General features: G+C 37.7%; 1 pseudogene across 1 annotated transcript; it reads left to right on the top strand.

Annotated features, from left to right (window-relative positions):
* Nucleotides 1-1,405: 1,405 nt before the first annotated feature.
* Nucleotides 1,406-19,082, top strand: LOC144654996 (uncharacterized; annotated as a pseudogene). Its single transcript, XR_013571030.1, has 7 exons — nucleotides 1,406-1,571; nucleotides 5,153-5,393; nucleotides 6,319-6,497; nucleotides 7,346-7,681; nucleotides 14,222-14,477; nucleotides 17,828-18,006; nucleotides 18,404-19,082. The product of XR_013571030.1 is annotated as an uncharacterized LOC144654996 (transcript).
* Nucleotides 19,083-20,653: the final 1,571 nt, after the last annotated feature.

Raw genomic sequence — 20,653 nt, 5'->3', positions numbered from 1 at the left:
CAATTAGCAAAACATCAAGTGCAGCTCAGTTTTCAGTAGTTGTCTACGTGTTTGGATATGCACTCTATTAAAGCTTTCTCTGGAATATCTTAATTCTTCGGATACTAAAAATATGTTAAATACCTTAAGGCTTAAAATGTCTTCACGTAGAGACGAAAAAATTGAGTCACCAGCCGACGACCTGAATAGGTCGTGTGTGGGCATGCGTCCGCATATTAGCAACGCTGATCTCATTTGTTCTTGTTATGTCACGATAAAGTGATTTTCTTATTCTGTCGTTATAAATGACCTCCATTTGTCAGTTGTGTTTTATAGTAGCAAGGGTGAGGAACGAAAAATGACATTTATTCTACTTTATACAAAGCATAAGTTTCGTGCAGTGTTCTCGCGCACGCAGTGTTACGCGAGGTGGATTTAGAAATTTGGCGCTTTCAGGACAGCACGCAATGAGATGATTCATCGCGTGTTCACAAGCCTGTTGTAACCCTCCTCGTTCGATGAGCAGCCCGTAATAAGCAATCATATAAGAAGGCTCATTAGTAAATAATCTCTATAAATCCCTGTGTTAACTTCGATTCGACGAAAACAATGCAACTTCAATAAAACTGAATGGAATTTCTTGTTGGGAATTCAGAATGACAACAATTCCTGTGTATAACATCTAAACATTTAGAACGGAATCACCATCCAGTACAAAAAGGCAAGTATATGAACACGTAGATCTCAATCAGTATTCTTGCCCTATATCCACAAAAATGCAATACGTTAATCTCTTTATTAAAATTTAATCTGCAGACTAAGTACCTATTACACCATTATTTGTTTAACGCTGAACACCTCAAGCTCTCAGCCTCCCAAATATAATTGTGCTTTCGTTTTGAATTAACAAAAGCATGTTTTGTCAATTAGGTTCGATCTTGATCAGTTTCCTTCGAGGAATACGCTTCGTTTCAATGAGAAGCCTTCGCATGCTGCACTAACCCTGTCAATCTCCAGTTATAGTCAGCTAAGCGAAAATCGCTTTAAGTCACTTCCATCCGACTGTCCGTATAAATATATAACGCTAATACTAATACTCTATAAGCATTATCCTTTCAAAAACACGTTTCCTCTCTCCGTAAAATCACTAGTCTTGTGAAAACAATTTTTTTATTTATTTACTGCGTTCTCTTCGCTTTTGCAATAGCTGATTTCCTAACTCAATCTTTCCGTTTTTCATGTGCACTTCGTGCAGCGGCAATTTTCTTTTTTAAAAAAAAAAAAAAAAAAAAAATGTCTCCGAGCTATAAAGCAGGCTAGACGGGATTAGTAAATGCCTTGCAGAGTGACAGAATTAGGCTTTCAAAATGAGCTCACGGAGCAGTTACTCCTACTACACTAAACAAACAACCCATCACGCATATAATACACAGCGGAATGACGAATGACGGACGTGCTTAACTGTGCGGTACAAAGCCTAAACGGGGACAGTCGAACAATTCATCGGTAGAAGTCAGATAAGAATAGCAACCAACGTCAGAAGTCATCTAAAGAAAAACAAGCTAGGAAAAGTGCGTGCTCAACTGAAACAGGTACAACATGGCATTTTTATACTTATTTAACAGAAAATAATTCAATAGAAAGAAAGCGCAGACTTGCTATTTATCTTGGATTTTATTTATTTGGATATGAAACCTCAAAGAGCAACCGTAACTAAAATTGACTGAAATCAACTAAAACAACACATTAACTTCTTCAAGTGAATTTTTATTTCCAAAAATTTCAGGTAAGTGATTTAATAAATTTGGGTCACTAAATTCAGATAATTCAGCTGAAATATAGTTGAAAATTCTAAACCTAATTCCAGTATTGACAGTAAAGTAAATTTATTGTTCTGAAGCGTCATTTTCAACATTGGCGAGACTTGAATCGTTACCAATTGGCGAAAAAACGTAAATATATTATATATTTTCGGTGTGGGATTGTTATCATGCAGTCCATTTTAAAATTGTTGATGCCATTGGTATTTTACTCTTGAACCAAACCCTCTGAAAGAGTCTTAAACAGCTCTGCAGTCAACGTTAGGGTCCCTGTTAATTCAGGCCGGCCGCTAGAATACTCGTTTCCTTAACAAAAATGTTTCTCCAAAGTTTGTGTAGTGAAAGAAAACGCCTTAATCATGTTTAAATCAACCACATGAAGAATTACAATAGCGATTTAATGTGTACTAGATACCAGAAAACCTCAAATGAATAGACTAAAACCGCCCTCCAATAACAAGTCTATAAAAGCGTCAATTTTTCGAACGCGATCAGTTCCTTATACTTAGAAAATTAAGACTTTTAGGACGTTTAAAAACAAAACCTTTTAAATAAAAACGCGGAAGTTTAAAGTTTGAGATAGAGAGCTGAACAACAGAAAACATATTTTTTTCGACCCTTGCACTAGGACTGTTAATTTTTTTCCTCTTCGTTTAAAGATGACAGCAAATCCATGGAAACGATCATAAATCGATCCTCTCAAACTTAACTAGTGCAGCATGATTGGCGTGGAGAGAGCATAGCGTGACATAAATATAGGATTACCAAAAGGTGCACGTCCAAAAATACTGTAAAGCGGTTTGTAAAAACTAACTGAAGCTAAGCGGGGATCAACAGTGTTGTGTTTGGCTGAGAACGGACAAAGATTTGTATTTTGTGGTTAATGACGTAACTTCGCATACTTACCGTACTAGAGCGATTACGCATGAGAGTGCATCTGTAATCCTTCTCGAAGCAAGAACCTGGCGAAACGGCTCCGTGTGAACAAGTTTGTCGCATCTTACCTGGTTCGTCTTTATCTTCTCGCCTAAATGTTTCCACTCAGTTGTTTAAATAAGAGTCATATTGGCTGTGATCAATTGATCTAGAAGCGCGCTATACGCCCACGATCACTTTTCAGACAAGAAAGTATCATTCTCGAGTTATACAAGAAAATACGAGACCAAGTTGAATGTTAGTCAGAGCATAAATTTGCAAACAATAGAGCATGCCAGTTGGCTAAGTGGGTAGACGTGGAACGAATGATATGCAACGTGCGAACTACATGTACTGTCAACGAGCCAGCCGGCATGAAGCGAAGTCCGACTTCCAATTAACAATCGTCAACCTGTCGCTAAGACGTCTTGTATCAACCACTGAATTAAATCGTTTGTAAACGTGCAGTAACTCACATGAGGGAAATCAAATGAAATGAAAACAAAATAATTTACACGCGCACTTGCTATTAAAGGATTTCGAATTCTGTAAGAATCATTTCTAGATATTCGTATTATGTCAGCTATTACCACAATTACCTTTCGTAAAAGAAACCATTTTACATACTGTATAAAAGTACGGGATGATGCTTTTCAGACATTTCACCATTACGCTTTTGAAGAATAAGTATTTCTTTGGCCTCGTCTACATAAAAAAATAACTTCATTATTTAAGTAAATTTTCAAAATTACAGATCGGACGTTGCCTCGCCGGGATTCCAAATCAAATCACGTTAAAACAGCTCGCTAAGGGGATATTCAATCTGTCGGCAGCTTCCTTTTCGAAAAGCGATTACCAACATGAAGGAGAGAAAGTCTATTATGCCCAGCACACGATCAGCACGACGTCATTCCAGGATATAAAGTTAATGATCTTTATTGATCAACTAAATCACACAGTAAGGCACTGAATTAAAAGAAATGGGAGTTAATTTCCGTCTTTTCATCGCAGACCGACAGTTCTTTCCAAATTTCGTTTTAAACAGCTACCAAAATTTTCGAACAAGCGATTTACCAACTTACGTAATGCTCATAAATCCGCGTGAGTGAACTTTCTTTTTTCTCTTCCCTAATACGAGGGCAAGGAAAGAAAAGGCTGCGGTTATTTTGTTTTACTTCTGTGCAGTTAGAAAAAAAAAAAACAATCCGTGCGTAGTGTCACACTTCTCAGAAGATTCAAGGCCCGTAACATTTATTAAACTAGTTCTGTAAACACGATATGATCCCGGATGATCATAGTTTCCTATCTCAATTAATTACTCTTTCCTTCGTTGTACACTAACAAAAAGCCTCTTCAAGGAGGTCCACAAGGTTGCAATTATGAGGCTATCAATCAGTGTCAGCTGCCGAATTTCTTGAGCAAACGATCGGCATAAGAAAACGAAAGAGGTGTGTACACAGCGATAAACCTGGTTTAGGCAGTATAGTACAGAGGCTGCTTCTGTTAAGTAAGATTTGCTTAGCCCCACTGCTAGAGTTTTATGTTCGGAAATGAACAGCGCTAAGACAGCAAATGAAATAAAGGGTTTCGGCATGGCTGTTTTGATGCCAAAGCTCACACGGATTACCTTTTAATATCCACATGGTTTTCATGGTGTATATAGAAGTACGCGGACAATGAGAAGGAAATCACTTGTTCCTGTTTTACGATTTATGTGGTTTCACACAAACAGACGACTAAACAAATTTGTAACGCGAAAACTGGCAAAGAAGACATCGGAACCTTCGAAGAAAGATTTTGAGAGCGCGAGGGTATGAAAAAAAAATACAATCCGATTCAGTGTTATTTTTGCTGTGTGCATTCTCCGCTTTCTCTGTTTATCAATTGTAACGCAGTTATGAACTCGTTATAGGATTTCGAGTCTGTCTCAACGCCTGTTTATCACTTTAGCCCAGAAGAAAGAAGGAAAGAAGTAAATCTGCTTACAATATTTTTCAGCCAAAGCTTCTGTTTCGATTGCATTAACTTTTCTAAGAACGTAATGGTATAACAAAGCCTCATTCACTGTAATTTCTTCTGTTTCGGAAAATACTTCGTTTCTTTTGACCATTGTTATTTAGTTATGAACTCGTTATAGGATTTCGAGCCTGTCTCTTCGTCTTTGGTTGTATCGTTTTAGCCGAAAAGAAGGAAAGAAAGAATAGAGCAAATCTACTTACATTTTTTTTGTTAAATCTGTCAGTAAGCTGTGCGATTGCATCTAGCTGCAGGAAAGGCGGGGTTAAAGTAACTTCTGTCGCGAAATACTATTAGGTAGAAACAAGGCAATGACTATGTAAAACAGCACGGCTGAACATATCCTTTTATCTTAACATAGTGCTCATGTGTGTTACTTGAATTGGCAATCAGATGGTCATCAACATTTTTATCTACTACAGAGAGCAAAAAAAGGAAACCCAGGACTGCCGTCACCCACGCAACCCGGTAACAGTTTGAACGATCAAGAATATCCTTTGTCAACAACACAATAACAGAAATTGTAACCAACAACAGAGATGGAGTCAGATCTGAGCACTTCATCATTCTCCATAGACAACATACTGAAACCCGACAAATGTGATTCAACTCAAGAACCTCGCTCTGCAGATCGGGCTTTAACACTGGCTGAGCGCCTGGCTGGTGAGTACCATGTAATGCATGGTTTTATGCAAGGTGTTTGTGTCTCAAACTTCATAGCAAGTTTCGCCAACGCCAGCATCATTGCTGACTTGTTTCCATCACTAACGAACGACATTAAAAAATATAACTTCAATGCTTGAAGATTATCAGAGCAACATTTATTTTTGCTCCATAATTCACAATGCCGGTGTGAGTCGACTAAGGAACACCGTCAAAGAGGGGCTCTCAAACATCTCAAACACCATTTAATATCCCCTAAAAGAATTTAGCAATCACTTTGCCTAATAATTCACACTCCATGCAGTGGTTCTGAATGATCACACCAGCGATTAAAACTTATATATTTTTTTATCATCACTATATTGTATTCTTGATAAATAGCAAAAGTATCAGACCTTTCATCAAAATAAAAGAATGGTTATCAATAGGCTTAAAGACTATTAGTAATTTAAAAGTGAAATCTTGCAGGAGTCACAGCATGATTTTATATTGTTGTATACATATTTTTATAATTTAGCTTTTTATATATTCTTCTGTTAGATAGAGGGCGACAGAGTCATCAGTAACTTGACTGTCAAGTGTTACCCTCTCAAAATAACGCCTTTTTTACTTTACTTTGCTTTGTTTTGCTTTACTTTACTTAAAAAGTCTAGTCTGCATTAAGCATGGTTAAGGTCTTACCGTGTTCCTCGTGCTTCTCAAATTTAAGTCCATTTCGAGATCAGCAGATTGGTAACCATCAAGTGAGCTTAATGAAAAAGTAACAGTTTCTTTAGAAACTAACAACTTTGTTATTACACATATGGACGGCTGTTCACTTGAATACGTTTCCTTAAACCGTTTCTTTCGTAATATGTGACCTAGTAATTTGCATAAACCTGCTAAAACCTAAAACAATGTGACACATCAATGTTTTTCTTCACAGACATAATACTGGAGGTGCATTATGGATCATCGAGAGGCAAGCATCGAAGAACTCGCACTGCATTTACTCACCAACAGTTGCAAATACTGGAAAATACTTTCTCAAAGACACATTACCCGGATGTAGTAATGAGGGAACAGTTGGCGGCCTATATCAACATTCCAGAGTCTAGAATCCAGGTAAGTCGGAAGTCTTGTATGTGAGGGTTCTTTAGATAATGGTAACGGATTTAACAACTATATAAATGCACTTAAACAGTGCATTTAAGTCTTTTTACTTACTTAACAGTATGTGGCACAGTGGGTTAATTGTTTAAAGTGTGTTGGATCCAGAGGTCGAGAGTGCGAGTCTAGTCTTTATCCTCATATTTGTGGATGTCACAGCAAGAGATTTTGCCTTTAGTGTCTCTCCCAATCCTGTTCAATTCTAAATGTTGGACAATTTGAATGTAGCTTCTTATTGACTCACAGAAGTAACTATACTAAGTCGCTCAATGGCAATGAATTAGAAGTGTGTGTGCTGTGTGAGGCAATTGGTGAGCAAGTACGACAAAACATACTTCAATTAAGTGTCAAGGCCCATGTCTAGGGCGCTTAAATCCGATTTTTGTAGTAAGGAATATTGTCTGCCCCCTTGATAGAATGCAATTCCATCCAAGTTTGCCACCTACATTTTGGCAGATTTTTCACAATTCGATTACTGACACCCAAGACATATGTTTATCTGTGTACGTGTGGAAAGAGACACCGGGTCAATGAACTTTCAAAAAACAAAACGCTTACATGGGTTATAAGGTAGTAGACGATCCGGAGTCCCCAGCAGTAATCATTAGGCCACCACCCTTCCTTAAACGATTTCAGTATCAACTGTAGCTATCGACCTTAACATCTGAATAAACTAGCAGAATTGCTCTGCTCAGAAAGCACTGATGCGTAGATAACCAATAAGTGAATAAATAACAATTGAGAAGTAGTTAGATATACATACAGATGAGCGAAAAAATAAATGGAATTATGTTACATTCTAGGTGTGGTTCAAAAACAGAAGAGCCAAGTACAGGAAGCAAATGAAAGACGGTGAAGAGTTAACCACGGGTGAAATTGAAAACAAAGCTTTGGAGCATCACTTCGGTAGTCACGAAGCACCTTGGAGTCCTCAACACTTTTACACAGCCAATAGCATACCTTTCAGTCCAGGAAATGCTGTTACACCTCAAAGCAATTTCGCACAATACTCCTGGTCAGCAGTTCCGTTGTATACCACAAGCCCGTGCGCATGCCTGCCGTCGTACTCCGATAATCCAAGAAGGTCTTGGCCATGCACTGCGTGTTATGAAAACCCGGATGTAAAAAGCCATTTACAATAACTGGTCTTGATTTATATTTGCGATAGGCAATGGAACAATGACTCATACAGAAATCGCGATCAACTGGAATTGCACCAGATTGAATTTCTCTTTTTATTGGTAGTGACTAGAATTTTCGTTAATTGGTTGATTTGGCTTTTTCATTCACTTCGTATTGATGCTTGCAATCAGCCAGGTGTAAATAATTCAAAATGTGTGTGCGTGTCTGTTAGGTTGAAATAGATGGACAATAACAATGTCAAATGAGAGTTGTTATCAAAACAAGAACTAAATCACTTCTCTCTTGAATACAAGGTTCAACAGACTCTATATACTCAAGTCAAGTTACCATAAATATTTGGTTGTAAAGCGTTATACCAAGAAATGTCAACATAAGGGAAAATTATAACTATACAAATAGATGTGTATATATGTTATATATGTATACAAGAAGGTTCTGTAGTTTCTGACTTGAAAACAATACTGTGTATTGTCATGGTCAACAGGTCAAAAATTTGTCTTAGAAAGAAAAAAAAGGAATTAAAACATGTTAATTCTTCCAGCTTTATTTTAATTCAACTTAATGCAACTGGAAGTCTCGTTTGAGGATTAAACTGATAGAGATAGTTTGGGATTATGAGCGCAGTTGTAAAGAGCAGACAGTGAGCATTCAAATTTGTCAAATCCCGACATGATACTTTCCTTGCATTTCCGGATTGCAAATAACCACAACAGGGTCAACAACAAAAACAACTTCGTTTTATTATCTAAGATTTGAGGATCAGGATGGAAAGGCATAAGTTACAGTTTCTCAATTCATTTGTTGCTCGTCAGTTAAAATTGTTTGCGCGACGAGCCAAAAGAAGCTCTGCGTAGGAGGCTAGCATGACAACTGAGAAATGGAGGTTAAGACGCGATTTTTTTAGTTGAAATTCCTGGATTTGTCAATAAACGTTACCCTATCCAGGTCCTCTTGTTTACAAAGGAAGTATATTGTTTTAGTTCAAAACATCGACTACAGAGACTTTAATAAATCTCATCTTAGCTAAAGCCAGTCCTTTTCCCTTTATGGTTCCGCCCCGAGTTAAGCACAAAATTCCAGCAGCGCAAATGAATGGGGTAAATTGACTAGTTCCTCAGTAGCTCGACACTGCCAGTATAGTCAATAAAAAATGAATGGTAATTAACGCATTCAACGCATTGCAATATTGAAACAACATAAACAAAAACAATGACAACAAGAAGAAAATGGTCTTGTTAAAAAAAGTTACCTTTAAACAACGAAAAACTGGGGAAGGGATGTTATAATAGTCGGAAAAAGGTGTGCTGTGCTAGTGTGCTGCAGTATTCTAGTTGCAATTGTGACAATTTTGCTTGCCCTTTAATTGTTACCTCCAGTTAGCATATAAACTGGGGTTGCTGTCTTTAAACTATATGGTCACTGCCGGTTTTTGACGAAAAGAGTTCAGAACAGCAAACTGACCAGGGTTTTCACAATTCTAGAAACAAACCAACACAACCTGTATATCTTCATTAAGGTGAGTACTTTAATTTCCTGTGAAAAACTGAATTGTTGATCCGAATTATCTATAAATAAAGTCGCTTTTAACGCTCTTTTCTTAAAGCCAGAATGTTTTAACTTTGAGAAAATTTAAAAGAAAATCCGAGTAGTTTGTGTCACCAATTTAACATATTTCTTAAGAATAATATTAAGGATAGCTTGTCAGTTTTTTAGAAATTTTTTGCGTAAACCATATTTTGACAGGCGACGCGATGTACAGGATATGCACACCGAATGTGGATGCATACAAAGCTCTCGTTTTGCGAAATACTCGTTCGTCGACAACTTCGTCATCAGCAACTGTCTGGCCTAAAAATTTCGCGACTAACCAGAAAAAAGATTGTGTATAAGGTATGTACTTCTGTTTGTTAATTTGATCGCATTTTTGGTCCAGGCTCACGCCAAAAAGGTACCTAGAATTAAAGCTGAGGGTTGGTATCAGTTTTAAGGGCACGTTTGAATTGTTAGAATCCAATGTTCATAGGATTAGCCGGAAGAAAGTCCATTTTTAGATCGCCGGAAAGCGAAGCTAAATAAAGAATTTCCTTCTTAACGCAAATAATCGTGGGAACTACACTTTAATAAATTTGTTTTTGAAAACAAAATAACTCTTGAATTTTCTCATGTCTCGCTTATTAGTCTAGTCTATCTTTACGGTGGCAAATGATAAATTAGGACGACTGTTATAATGGGATTTGAAAATAAAGGCAGTTCCCGTCAGCATGCATGCCATAACAACGTCTTTTTATGTTGCCGTACTTTTAATTGAATTAGACAAAATGACTTGTTCAAAATAATATTAATCGAGACACAACAACAGAAGAGTTGGACGTGACATTGCTTCACAGTCCTAATTCATGAGAAATATTTTTGCGTGATCGTCAACAGCCATACTTGATCGTGGGCCGCCATATTACGCTAACTTAGATATCAAAGCAAAACTACTCAGGGAGCTAGGGAGGGGAGCCCTAGCTTCCCCGTCTCATGCTCCCCGAGTAGTTCAATCGACTGTGGCTCATCGAAGTCCACGGCTTCTCCAATTGAATAAAAATATACTGAACAGGGTAACAGGACAACAGTTCATGTGCTAGTTATAACTGAAAAGTCACTAAGTGTCGTCTTTGCTTTCTTTGCTCGGCAAAATGGTTACATGCAGTTTGTAGGTCCTATGATATTTAACAATTATTTACCGAAGTGAAGGTGGATAGTGGTGGATATTTACCGAACCCCAAAGTGGCAAGGTTCTCGGCTCGGTAAATATCCACCACTTTAACCAACACTGAGGTATATATATCACACAAGCTGAAAAAAATAGCAGCCAAAAACATTACTTTCGGCAGGCGAAGCGAAAAGCGCGGCCATTTTGTTTCTCTTCCGCTGCTCGGAGCTGAATAGTACTGGACTAATCACCTCCGAGTATAAAGCCGATCAGAGCGCGCGAAACGAAGTACTATTCACTTGTGTGGTATATACTAATAACAATGATTGTATTTTTTAACAAAAATGAAATCACTTACAGTATATCCATTTTACTGGCTTCTAGAGTCAAAATTTTACTGTCTGCCAGAATTAAATCGTGTGACTCCCAGTTAGAAATTTGTGGATGAAATATATGGATGAAATAATCTCATTTAAATGAAAGCTATCAGCAGTACTTTCTTGTTGAACAGTTCGCCTTTTCGCTAATTAGCATTTTTTGGACAGTCTTAGTTGTGAAATGGAAATAATCGCTGCTAAGATTGACTTTTGTGATTCTAGATGAATTTCTAAGGTGTGACCAATCAATAAAAGCTATTGAAAAATATTCCATGCATGACAATGTTTACATTACAAGTTTTTAGCGGCAATGGAAAAAAAGTGTTCGCTTCAAGTTAAATTACAGGTCTTGTCTTGTTGTCCTCGTCATATTTTCTTCCACGTAGTTGATTGTTACCTTGAAATAAAGGAGTTTCCTGCTCAAATTAAATTATCATCCATCAAAATCCGTGCGATGAGTGGAAAGTGGTTTCCTCTTAACCTAAAGAATTCAAGACATTTCTGATGTGTTGATGACCTTGCGATTTCCTTCCTTATCTTTATTTTTGTTTCGTTGGAAAATTCCCATCTGTCGCATCATTTCATAAACAAATAATTTACAAGAGAGAATTGGCAATTTGATTGAATTGATGAATTTTTTCTACTGCTCAAGCTTCCTCGAATGGTTAGAGCAAGTTGATAACTCTAGCTTTTGCGGGTTGAATTTCAGGGGTTTCTCAAAAAGGCCTTTCTTGCCTGTTTCCACAGTATAGGGGGCAACTCTGTGTGTGGCTATTTCACGTTGTGTAGGGTGTAGTCTTAAACAATCATGTTACTAATCAAAGGAAACGTTACCGTTTACTAAATATATCCCATAAATTTTACATGATGTGCGATAATTGTCTCATTTATTATGACCAAGTGTGAAAACATTAGCCAACATCGCGCGCAGTGGTACAAAAAATAATACAGTTGATTAGTGGCACTGGATGTTCTTAAGGTAGCACTGCATGTTTTTAACTCAGGTAATTAAAAAGACTTCGAGAAAATAAAGCAGAAAAGAACAACAAACGTAAGGAGTACGATCAAAAATTAGATTTTTGATCGAACTCCTTACGTTTTTCACGGGTGGTGGTAGCTACAATAACGGTAAGTGAAATTCAGATGTCAAAGCGATAGTTTCAATGACCTGATTTTAAAGTCTATTTATGTTTTCACCAGAGTTGCTTCGAGAGCGAAATAACTACACTTTTTTAGCCAAGTTTCTGTTTCAGTCATCGTATTGCATTTACCAGCATTCCATATCCTCTACACAATTTCTTATCGCAAAAAACAGATGTCCCACTGATAGACCATAAGATCTGAAAGAGACGGTCTTTTTCTTCTTGATGAAGCACCAACGAACCGATCGTGTTGCCTGGGCTGAAAGAGTAATAGCTATGGAAATGAAATAAAGTCTTTAAGTGCGTGATACGGTTTTGAGATCAAGTGTGCGAATTTCACGCGTGAATTGGTTTTATTCCTTGAGCAAGTTGGATCAGACCCCGGGGGGGGGGGGGGGTACTCGACATAATTTCAGGTAGGGAGGTGCGGCCCGGCATCCTAAACCCTGACCCTGTTTAAGACACGAACCTCTGATTTTCCCACCCTGTTTTAGACAGAATGCCAATTTTTAATACCCCGTCTAAGACATAAACAAGTACCTCACTGGCTTTGTTGTGATCGTGAATTAAGCTAAGTATCAATGCCGAAATCAACGTAAGTCAGCAATACAGAAGAATTTGTGAAAATTCGCCTTGTTACACCTCTGCAGGCATATACAGCCTATCCTGTTTAACTTTGGTCCATGCAAAGATACCCCGTTTAAGACAAAAAGGGGTGAAATATATACCCCGTTCAAGACAGAAAAGCCTGAAAACCATACCTATCGGGCCGCACGTCCCCATTAAGCCCTAATAAGGGAGTCCCCCCCCCCCCCCGGGATCAGACGATTACAAACAAGATGTCGTACTCCATCTATGCACAAAATGCGAGAATGGATGAACGAGGCTGATTTAGATTGAGAGTGAGTGGGAGAGCCTGACGACGTTTGATGAAGTCGACAGTTTTAACTAGCTCGGCCGTCAAACATTCTCGACAAACTAGCCGTGAAAAGTCGATTTCGTGGTTCACGGGTATCTCCTTTTATCTACCTGCCACACCCAAACTTCGGGTTTAAATTTATGCTATTTCGATAAAGGTTGGGCATCCGAAATACTCCTCGAAAAGAAATGGCAAGAAGTTATCTTGGTTGTTAATGGACTTCTATCATTCCTTTATTCTAAGTAATCAACTTGCTGCAATGTATACTACAAGAGCAATCAAATGTAAATAGTCCCTTAAGCCTGATTTTTTATCACTTAGGTGTTTTGATTACAGCTTCGCGAAAAAAACCATGTAATCTTTATCACAGCAAACTAGGTATAACATTTCTAATGGACCTCTTAACAAAGCACAGGGGCTTAGCTTATCAGCTTCAGCTAGCGGTAGTCTTTAACCGACGTTTAATTAAAAGCCATCCATTTTGGTGACAGTAATTAAATTAACTTGTCATCGCCAGTAAAAAGCCCATTCATCTTAATGGTGAAGAGAATTTTTACCCACATCAAACACGTAAGTAATCGCTTTTTTCTTTTCACTGGGGAAGCAAGAGGTTTAAGTAGCCGCAAAGAAACATTTCCTACACGGAAATATATAAATACATTTTGCAATACATCTGTTGATAGTAATTTTTCATCGATACAAAGCCCTAGCGAAAATACAGACTTAAACGCTCGTGTCGTGGCTAACAATCAAAACTCCAATTTATCACTTTTGACAAACTGAAGAGGTAATACATAACAAAATTTACGTTAGCCTTCTTAAACACCATCAACAAGCTTCTAATAGATGTTTAGGTCTTCGTAAATCAGTTGTTTCACGCTTTGCCAAATAATCCTGCAATCGCTGGCCAAAGTGATTCCCCTTATGAGAACCATGCAATCAGAGCTCCAAGACATCAAGAAATAAAGGCTCACTGAGTCGCTGAGCACGCAATCAACTTTTCAAGTTTAAACTGAATAATGAAAGCTATTAACTGAAAAACAACATGCTGCATGCTTTAAGGATTATTAAGTATAGTGAAATCATTCGACAGAAATGACAACAAACCGTGAGGTTCTCTAAACACAGTATTCAAATTCCGCTAGATTGGGTGTTGTTGATTTGCATGCGATAAGAAAGAGGGGATTAATGCATGTGATGTGTCCGAAAGGAAAGAGAAATATAAAGGGAATAAATTACGCTGTTGTACTTGGGCATGTAACCAATGGAATTGCTCTCCAAACGACGGAAATAAAACGGATGGAAGTTCTTTCTACGTGTTCCTAACCCGAGGTGTACATGGTTTATATAAATGCAGATACCAGATGTTCCTGTCCGTATTTGGCATGTTCAGTTCCTAGTCTTACTGGCGCTTCAGTCCCTTTGAAACGCCTTGGAATACGGTGCTTGCGTGCCATCAAAGTGTAACAAACATGAATCAAAGAACTCCTTCCAGAAAAAGTGTACCTTCGGGCAGAGAGAAGTTATTGAATGAAAAATCATCCTCCTTTATGATGGAAAATTTGTTGAAGCCCGATAAGAACAGAAGAGAGCAAGAACTTCCAAAGGAGACTCCAGCCAAGATAAAAGCCCTCTCGGTGGCAGCCCATCTTGCAGGTTTGAAGTTTACCAGTTTGATATAATAAGAGAGAGATCTACCGATATTTACAAGTCCTTCTGTAAACTCAAGTCTTTCTAAAAGCTGCCTAAACACGGAGCAATTACCTTGCGAAAAGAAGGACCTTCCCTGCCTTTAAAGCGTGATGCCATGTTTGCGTTCCATTTTTGCAGATAATTTTCAACTTTCTTCAAGGCTAAACTCATAGATGGTCGAAATTTAATTTAAAAATTCAAAATGACTTGACATTTGCTGTTTCCCTAGATAACAAAAACAATATCGTTAGAAACATGTTTCATCGCCATATTTCCTTTTTGGTAAACACCTCCGGTATTCACTGAATTAGATTACAATGCTTTGAAGTCGCTAGGCTATTGTTTTCCTGGAGATCGGGAAATGTAACGAATTATCCCTGCTTAGCACATGCTCTAATCCAAACGAAAACTTTGATCAAACGGCGGACTACTTCAATTTCTTGTCTCGATGTAAAACTAACGTAATTGATTTCAGGGCATTCCTACGTTTGTGCTCTGTGACATCCTATATTTCTGCTACAGTTTTAGGAAACGAAGGAAGCCTTCACTAATTATAAAGTCGCATATCCATGGCATAGATTGACTCAGCCAATTGGTACACCTGAAAAAAAGCTCAGGAATACACCACAAAATATCCCAAAGAGAGTACCACAATGATTTCGGTGGTCATCAAATGGGACTGTGTGGTTATTAAACACCACTGAAATACCCTGTGCAGTTTCCACAAACATTTCTCCAAAACTGTCCTTAAGCCTTCGGTTTATCTTGAAAAGAATGGAAGAAGGTAGAAAGAAAGAAATACTATATGACAGCCACAAGGAGGCTACGGTTTTCAGCTAACATAATTGAATTAATACTCTTTATAAACATACGCAACTCGAAGGATCTAAACTTCTCTATAATCAACTGTCATTTGCATGCTTCGCCTCATCAGACCTGTCGAAGCAAGTGCTGCCTCCCAGTAAGATACAATTAACTTTTAATCCACCAATTGACAAAAAGAACGGAACTGTCTGGTGATCTGCTAATAAACTTTGAAAGGTAAAATGCAGAGGCTTTACAAAGGAAAGACGTGCAGGTTTAAGTGTAATTGGCGACCCTGATGTTCGTGCTTCCGACTAGGTATTAGCCTACCACAAGAATGCAGTGTTTTGCTCTATGAAAACGCTTTATAAAAAGCGTTTATCTTTTACCTTTTGATGCCATCGTAAGCTTCATCGACGTAATTTTTGTTCAGGGTTCGGAAAACATGTCAAAACCTCTTGTTCAGTTTATAAATTGTGGGCATATTAGTAAAGACAGAATTGCAGAATGAAACACAGAATGCCTGAAACTTATTTAATACTTCGGGGAAAACAGCTTTGAAGGTATTCTTTAGAAAGCAAACATTTTCAAGTATCAAGCCTATACTTATATTGAAATGATTACATCTCTACTACTGACTTAGAATTCTTCTCTATGGACTCCGTTTACTGTTCGAAGAACTGATGAACACGAAGCATTGAGAAGATATGTCATTCACTTTAAACGGTGTAGTTGTTTGTATACCATAAGGGACACCTACATGTATTCTGTTCAGGACAGAACGTGATTACAGCTAACCTTGATGGAATTTAGGTAATAATTTTCGATTCTGCCGCACTTGTGGAGCAATTCTTCCAATCTCCATGATGCCTCACTGTGTATGTTTTCAAACGTCTCTTAATCTATATAAACATTGGCTGTTTTTTGTATCCGACAAAGTAAAACAGCTCAGTACATGTCTTTCCCCCTATTTACCGATGTAGACTACCAAGTAGGTTAATTACCATTTTCACTCGACAAAACAAAAATAAAATTCACCCTGAAAAATTGCACGTACCACAAGGAAATAAGTAATAACACTGCATTATACGTGCGATATTGGAATAGATCAGCTTGATGTTGGTGATAGATATTTTGTTTTTGTTATAAATATTGAGTTTACAAACTACAACCCGTTTATATGATCATGACTGTCTTCTATCTTCAAGAAAGGAAAGTTCCACACCCTGTCTGTAACACAGAATTTGGCTATAAACGCCGAGATAAAAGGATATCTAAAATTCCTTCACAAGACCGTTCTAAAGATGTCGAGGATGAGACCGCCATCTTTGATTGTAGATACGTTGTGATAAAAAGCAGGGCGGATAGCCGACGACTCATCATGTCCTGAAGAAAAGGCGAACATTTGAGTTACTCAAGTTTTTAAACTGAAAAAAGGAAACTCCTCCTATCATGTACCCATAGTCTAGTCATATGCTAGTTTTGAAATAGGTTTTCTAAATCCCAGACCTTGATTGTTTTGATTTCCATAGTTTCTGAGATATAAATTGAATTGCAGTGCCATCAATACGTAATACAGGCTCTTTTCTCACAATTCATTTAAACTGGCAGGTTATTTGGGATATTGAAACTTTTTCTTCCTCTTAAAAAGAACGAAATTGGCTATTTTTGAAAAATAATGCGAAAACTGGTCCTGAACTAAACTAAAGTAAAACACTCACAGAACAGTTGTGCTCAGGTAACTTTCGCCAAGGTTTAATTCCATATACACTTTTCATCTTAGTTTCTCATGTCTAGACTGCAAGGGGAATTGCCATGTATTTGTATTATTAAAGTGGTCCGGATTCCTAAACAAAAAGATTTCTAGGCAAAACAAATGGGCTCCAGTGAGAGCTTCTAGTGTGAAGTTTTGTGCGACAAAGTAGTGTGACATATCACTTGCTGCCGTTGCGGAACAAGGCATGTTGGGAATGAAAGTGTATTTGAAATGTGATTTAAGTGTGGCTTCCATTTTGACGCTGTCTCTGTTTAATTGGTAGAAAATGCTTGTATGAGAAGAATGGTTGGTTTAGAGCGAAAAAAATGCTTGAATATTATTAGAGCTAGACACAAGTGATTGCCAGATTGTCATCCGCCTTTATGCCGAAACTGTCACAGTATGAAAGAAAACACACGTGTTATGGCCTGGTTCACACTAGCGACATAACGACATAGCGAAAAGGTCACGCAAATGCAAAAAACACATCACATTGATGTTTCATGTCATCAGTGTGAACAACATAACAAAACGACATAGTTGGAACATAATGACATATGCATAACGACAAAAGGAAAGAACTGAACGAGAAAAAAAAAGAGATCATTAACAAAAAGATATTTAAACTTCATGTACCACTAAATTTTAAACTGTCAGAATTATTACATAAGAGAATTATTAAAGTAAGGAAAGTTAACATTTTTATAGCTTAGCATTGAAAGGATTAATGCCATGTTATTAAATTTTTTTTCAGATATCATATTAGAGGCTCATTGTGGTGTCTCGGCACCACAACAACGTCGCACTCGTACTGCCTTTAATCGACACCAGCTTCGAGTTCTTGAAGATACGTTTTCCAAAACTCATTACCCGGATATTGCTTTACGAGAGGAGCTGGCTTCATGTACAAATCTACCAGAATCAAGAATACAGGTATACACCAGATTTAACCTTATTTATTTGGGCACTGGCACTATTGAACTTTTCGCAAACTATGTTGTTACTTCAACTTTTACAGTATTCTCCCTTTCATGATTATGCCCTGCAAACTTTAAAAGAAACGATTTCCATAAAACCGTATTCCGAAGAACTAGCAAACATTTAACTTGTAATGTTAGAAAAATCAGGTTGCTTATTTCCACCATTTGTTCCACATTATTTTACTTTGTTTTGTCTTTTATGCGGGTAACCAAAAGCGACCAAATTGTGTAGTATCAACTGCCAAGAAAGTAATAAAACTGTGAGCCAGTCGGTACGTTTTAAAACCCTTTGAAGAACTTTCTTCTTTATGATCAGATGTATCATAGTTTCTTTAAATCTATAATTACAGATTTGGTTCAAGAACAGAAGGGCAAAGCTTAGGAGAACTGGGGCAAGTTGTAATGCCTGCTTGTCGATTCCAGTTCACTATCCATCCTTCCAAGTATTTCAGGGAGACTGTGCTTCAGTAACAGACCAGCCCATAGGATTTTCAAATCATGAAAGACCAGCATGTTGCATAAATCAAGCTTACTTATTGACAATGTGATAGACAATAATTACCACGCTTTTCAGCTTCCACTCAAGGACTCCCGTGGCTTTGTGATGTACATATAAACAAACTACGGACTACACTGGCTACAGCTGCCAATTTGTTGTTGCCAAATTATGCCGAGTTATTGTTCTTGCATTGTCGCCTACGATGCATTGCTGAACAGGTAAATGCAGGTCGATAACGGCTGTATACAGACGGTCTTTACGGATGCTTCTTTCATGGAGACACGAGCTATTAACAGCATTTAACGTCCTAAGATTCTTTATATCTTTTACCCTGCCTTTTGTTGGATAATATTTTCAGAAATAGTAAAAAGAAACATCTTTTGCTTTCTTGCTTTTCTTTAGAGTTTTCGCTAAAACAGTTAGACCACTCGTCTTCGACCGGTTTCTATCGATTCGTCCGCGTCAGATTTAAGCCAATAAAACTTATAAATAGCTTGAACTTGTGAAATTAAAATTTCATCTTTTGTTTCGCTTTGTTTTATTTTTTAACTTTGTAGCAACAAGGAAAATCTAGCAGTTTGAATAGCTCACCCAATATCTTGCATGGATACGTTTGAACATTTTGTCGTTTTATTCGTTTCATTCTCCCCAATCCTCCAGACACATCCATTATCAGGGAGTCCTCATTACTTAAATTTCAATGTGGCGATGTTACCCTCAAATAAGTAGAGAAGAGCTTGACAAAAATGTAGGTCTACTTCCCTACATCGCTTATCTGTTTGCTAAATCTAATAAAAGGTTAAACGACTGAGCTGTGGTCTCAACTTACCTCTATCACAAAAAGCCACATGTTATTTGGTACAGATAAAGCATTTAAGTCCCGATTATGGTGCTTTAAACTCCCAAAAGTTCCAGTTCAGATTTTTGCAACTACAGTCCGCTTATCTCCTGAAAAAAAAAAATCATTATCCAATTACAATTCAGAAGCCTACAATGTAGAATTTTTTTACATTGGGAAGGTGGGGGTGGGTGCTCGAGGGGGGACTGAAATGGCTTATTCTCGGAAGGATTTTTGCACGTGAGGTTTGGGGGATTATTAACGGGTAAAGGGGCTTTTTTTGGAACTTTTTATTAAATTCTCGTTTTCCTGACAACCGAAACGGAATTTCACGATTACCAAAGTATAACTCTACCACAAAATTAATAGGAAGACCTCCAAGTGGTACGTGTTTCTTTTGAAGGGATTCGCGCGCTCTTTTAAAATATTTCTGTAAAGCCGACGTAAGATCCGTGACGCGATTCCGCGAACGCAACCCAAGAATACAATTTAAAAATGTGACCGTGCTTTGTTCTGTTATGACGCACTCAAGGAAGTAAAGAGAGCACCTAAGAAGAACGGAGAAACAGTCTCAGCCTGCTCTTATTTCGTGCTTACTTTAATTCCTTGCGTGCTTTACAACTAAACAAAGCGGCATAAACTTGCCACACAAAGTGTTAAGGTAATTCGGATTTAACCAAAAATAGTTGCGTATCGCCTGATTTGACCAAAAAACTGGATCGACAGATTCGCGTACCCCTATTCACCCCCCCCCCCGTCCCCCCCCCCCATTAACGGGGGTCCGAGATTTGTGAGATTCGCTGGACTTCATGGTATTTGTAACAGTTTGCCAGCTTTATATATACACTTTTGTCATTTAGTTTTCTTTTGCACTTTAGCAATGGGTCAGCGATTATCTTTTCAGTGCGGCGTTAATATCGAAAATTGAGACCACTTTCCTGTCGTTATCACTTGCGGCAACCCTTCGAATTCATTACTGTAAGATGAAGAATAATATCATTATAGTATGAGTTTATTCTTGCCTCTTTGTAGCAAAATCAGTAGTGCAGAGTTAGGAGAGCATGGGTGTTCAGTGTCTATAAGCTATACCTATCAACAATCTATTCCTAATGTTACAATGTCAATGTAGTCTTGACAGAAAATGATAAATTGCTTTTTAAATGAGCGTAATTTCAAAATGGATCCATTTACAAGGCCGGTAAGACATACAGCTCGCACAGCGAGATAAACTTTATAAAACAACAGATAGTAAGTCCTGGAGAG

The sequence above is a fragment of the Oculina patagonica genome, chromosome 5 (genome assembly GCF_052425735.1).
Source record: "Oculina patagonica isolate OP01 chromosome 5, crgOcupat, whole genome shotgun sequence".
Lineage (NCBI taxonomy): Eukaryota > Metazoa > Cnidaria > Anthozoa > Scleractinia > Oculinidae > Oculina > Oculina patagonica.
Note: the sequence above shows the minus strand (reverse complement) of the source record. Positions and strands in the feature narration are given on the sequence as shown.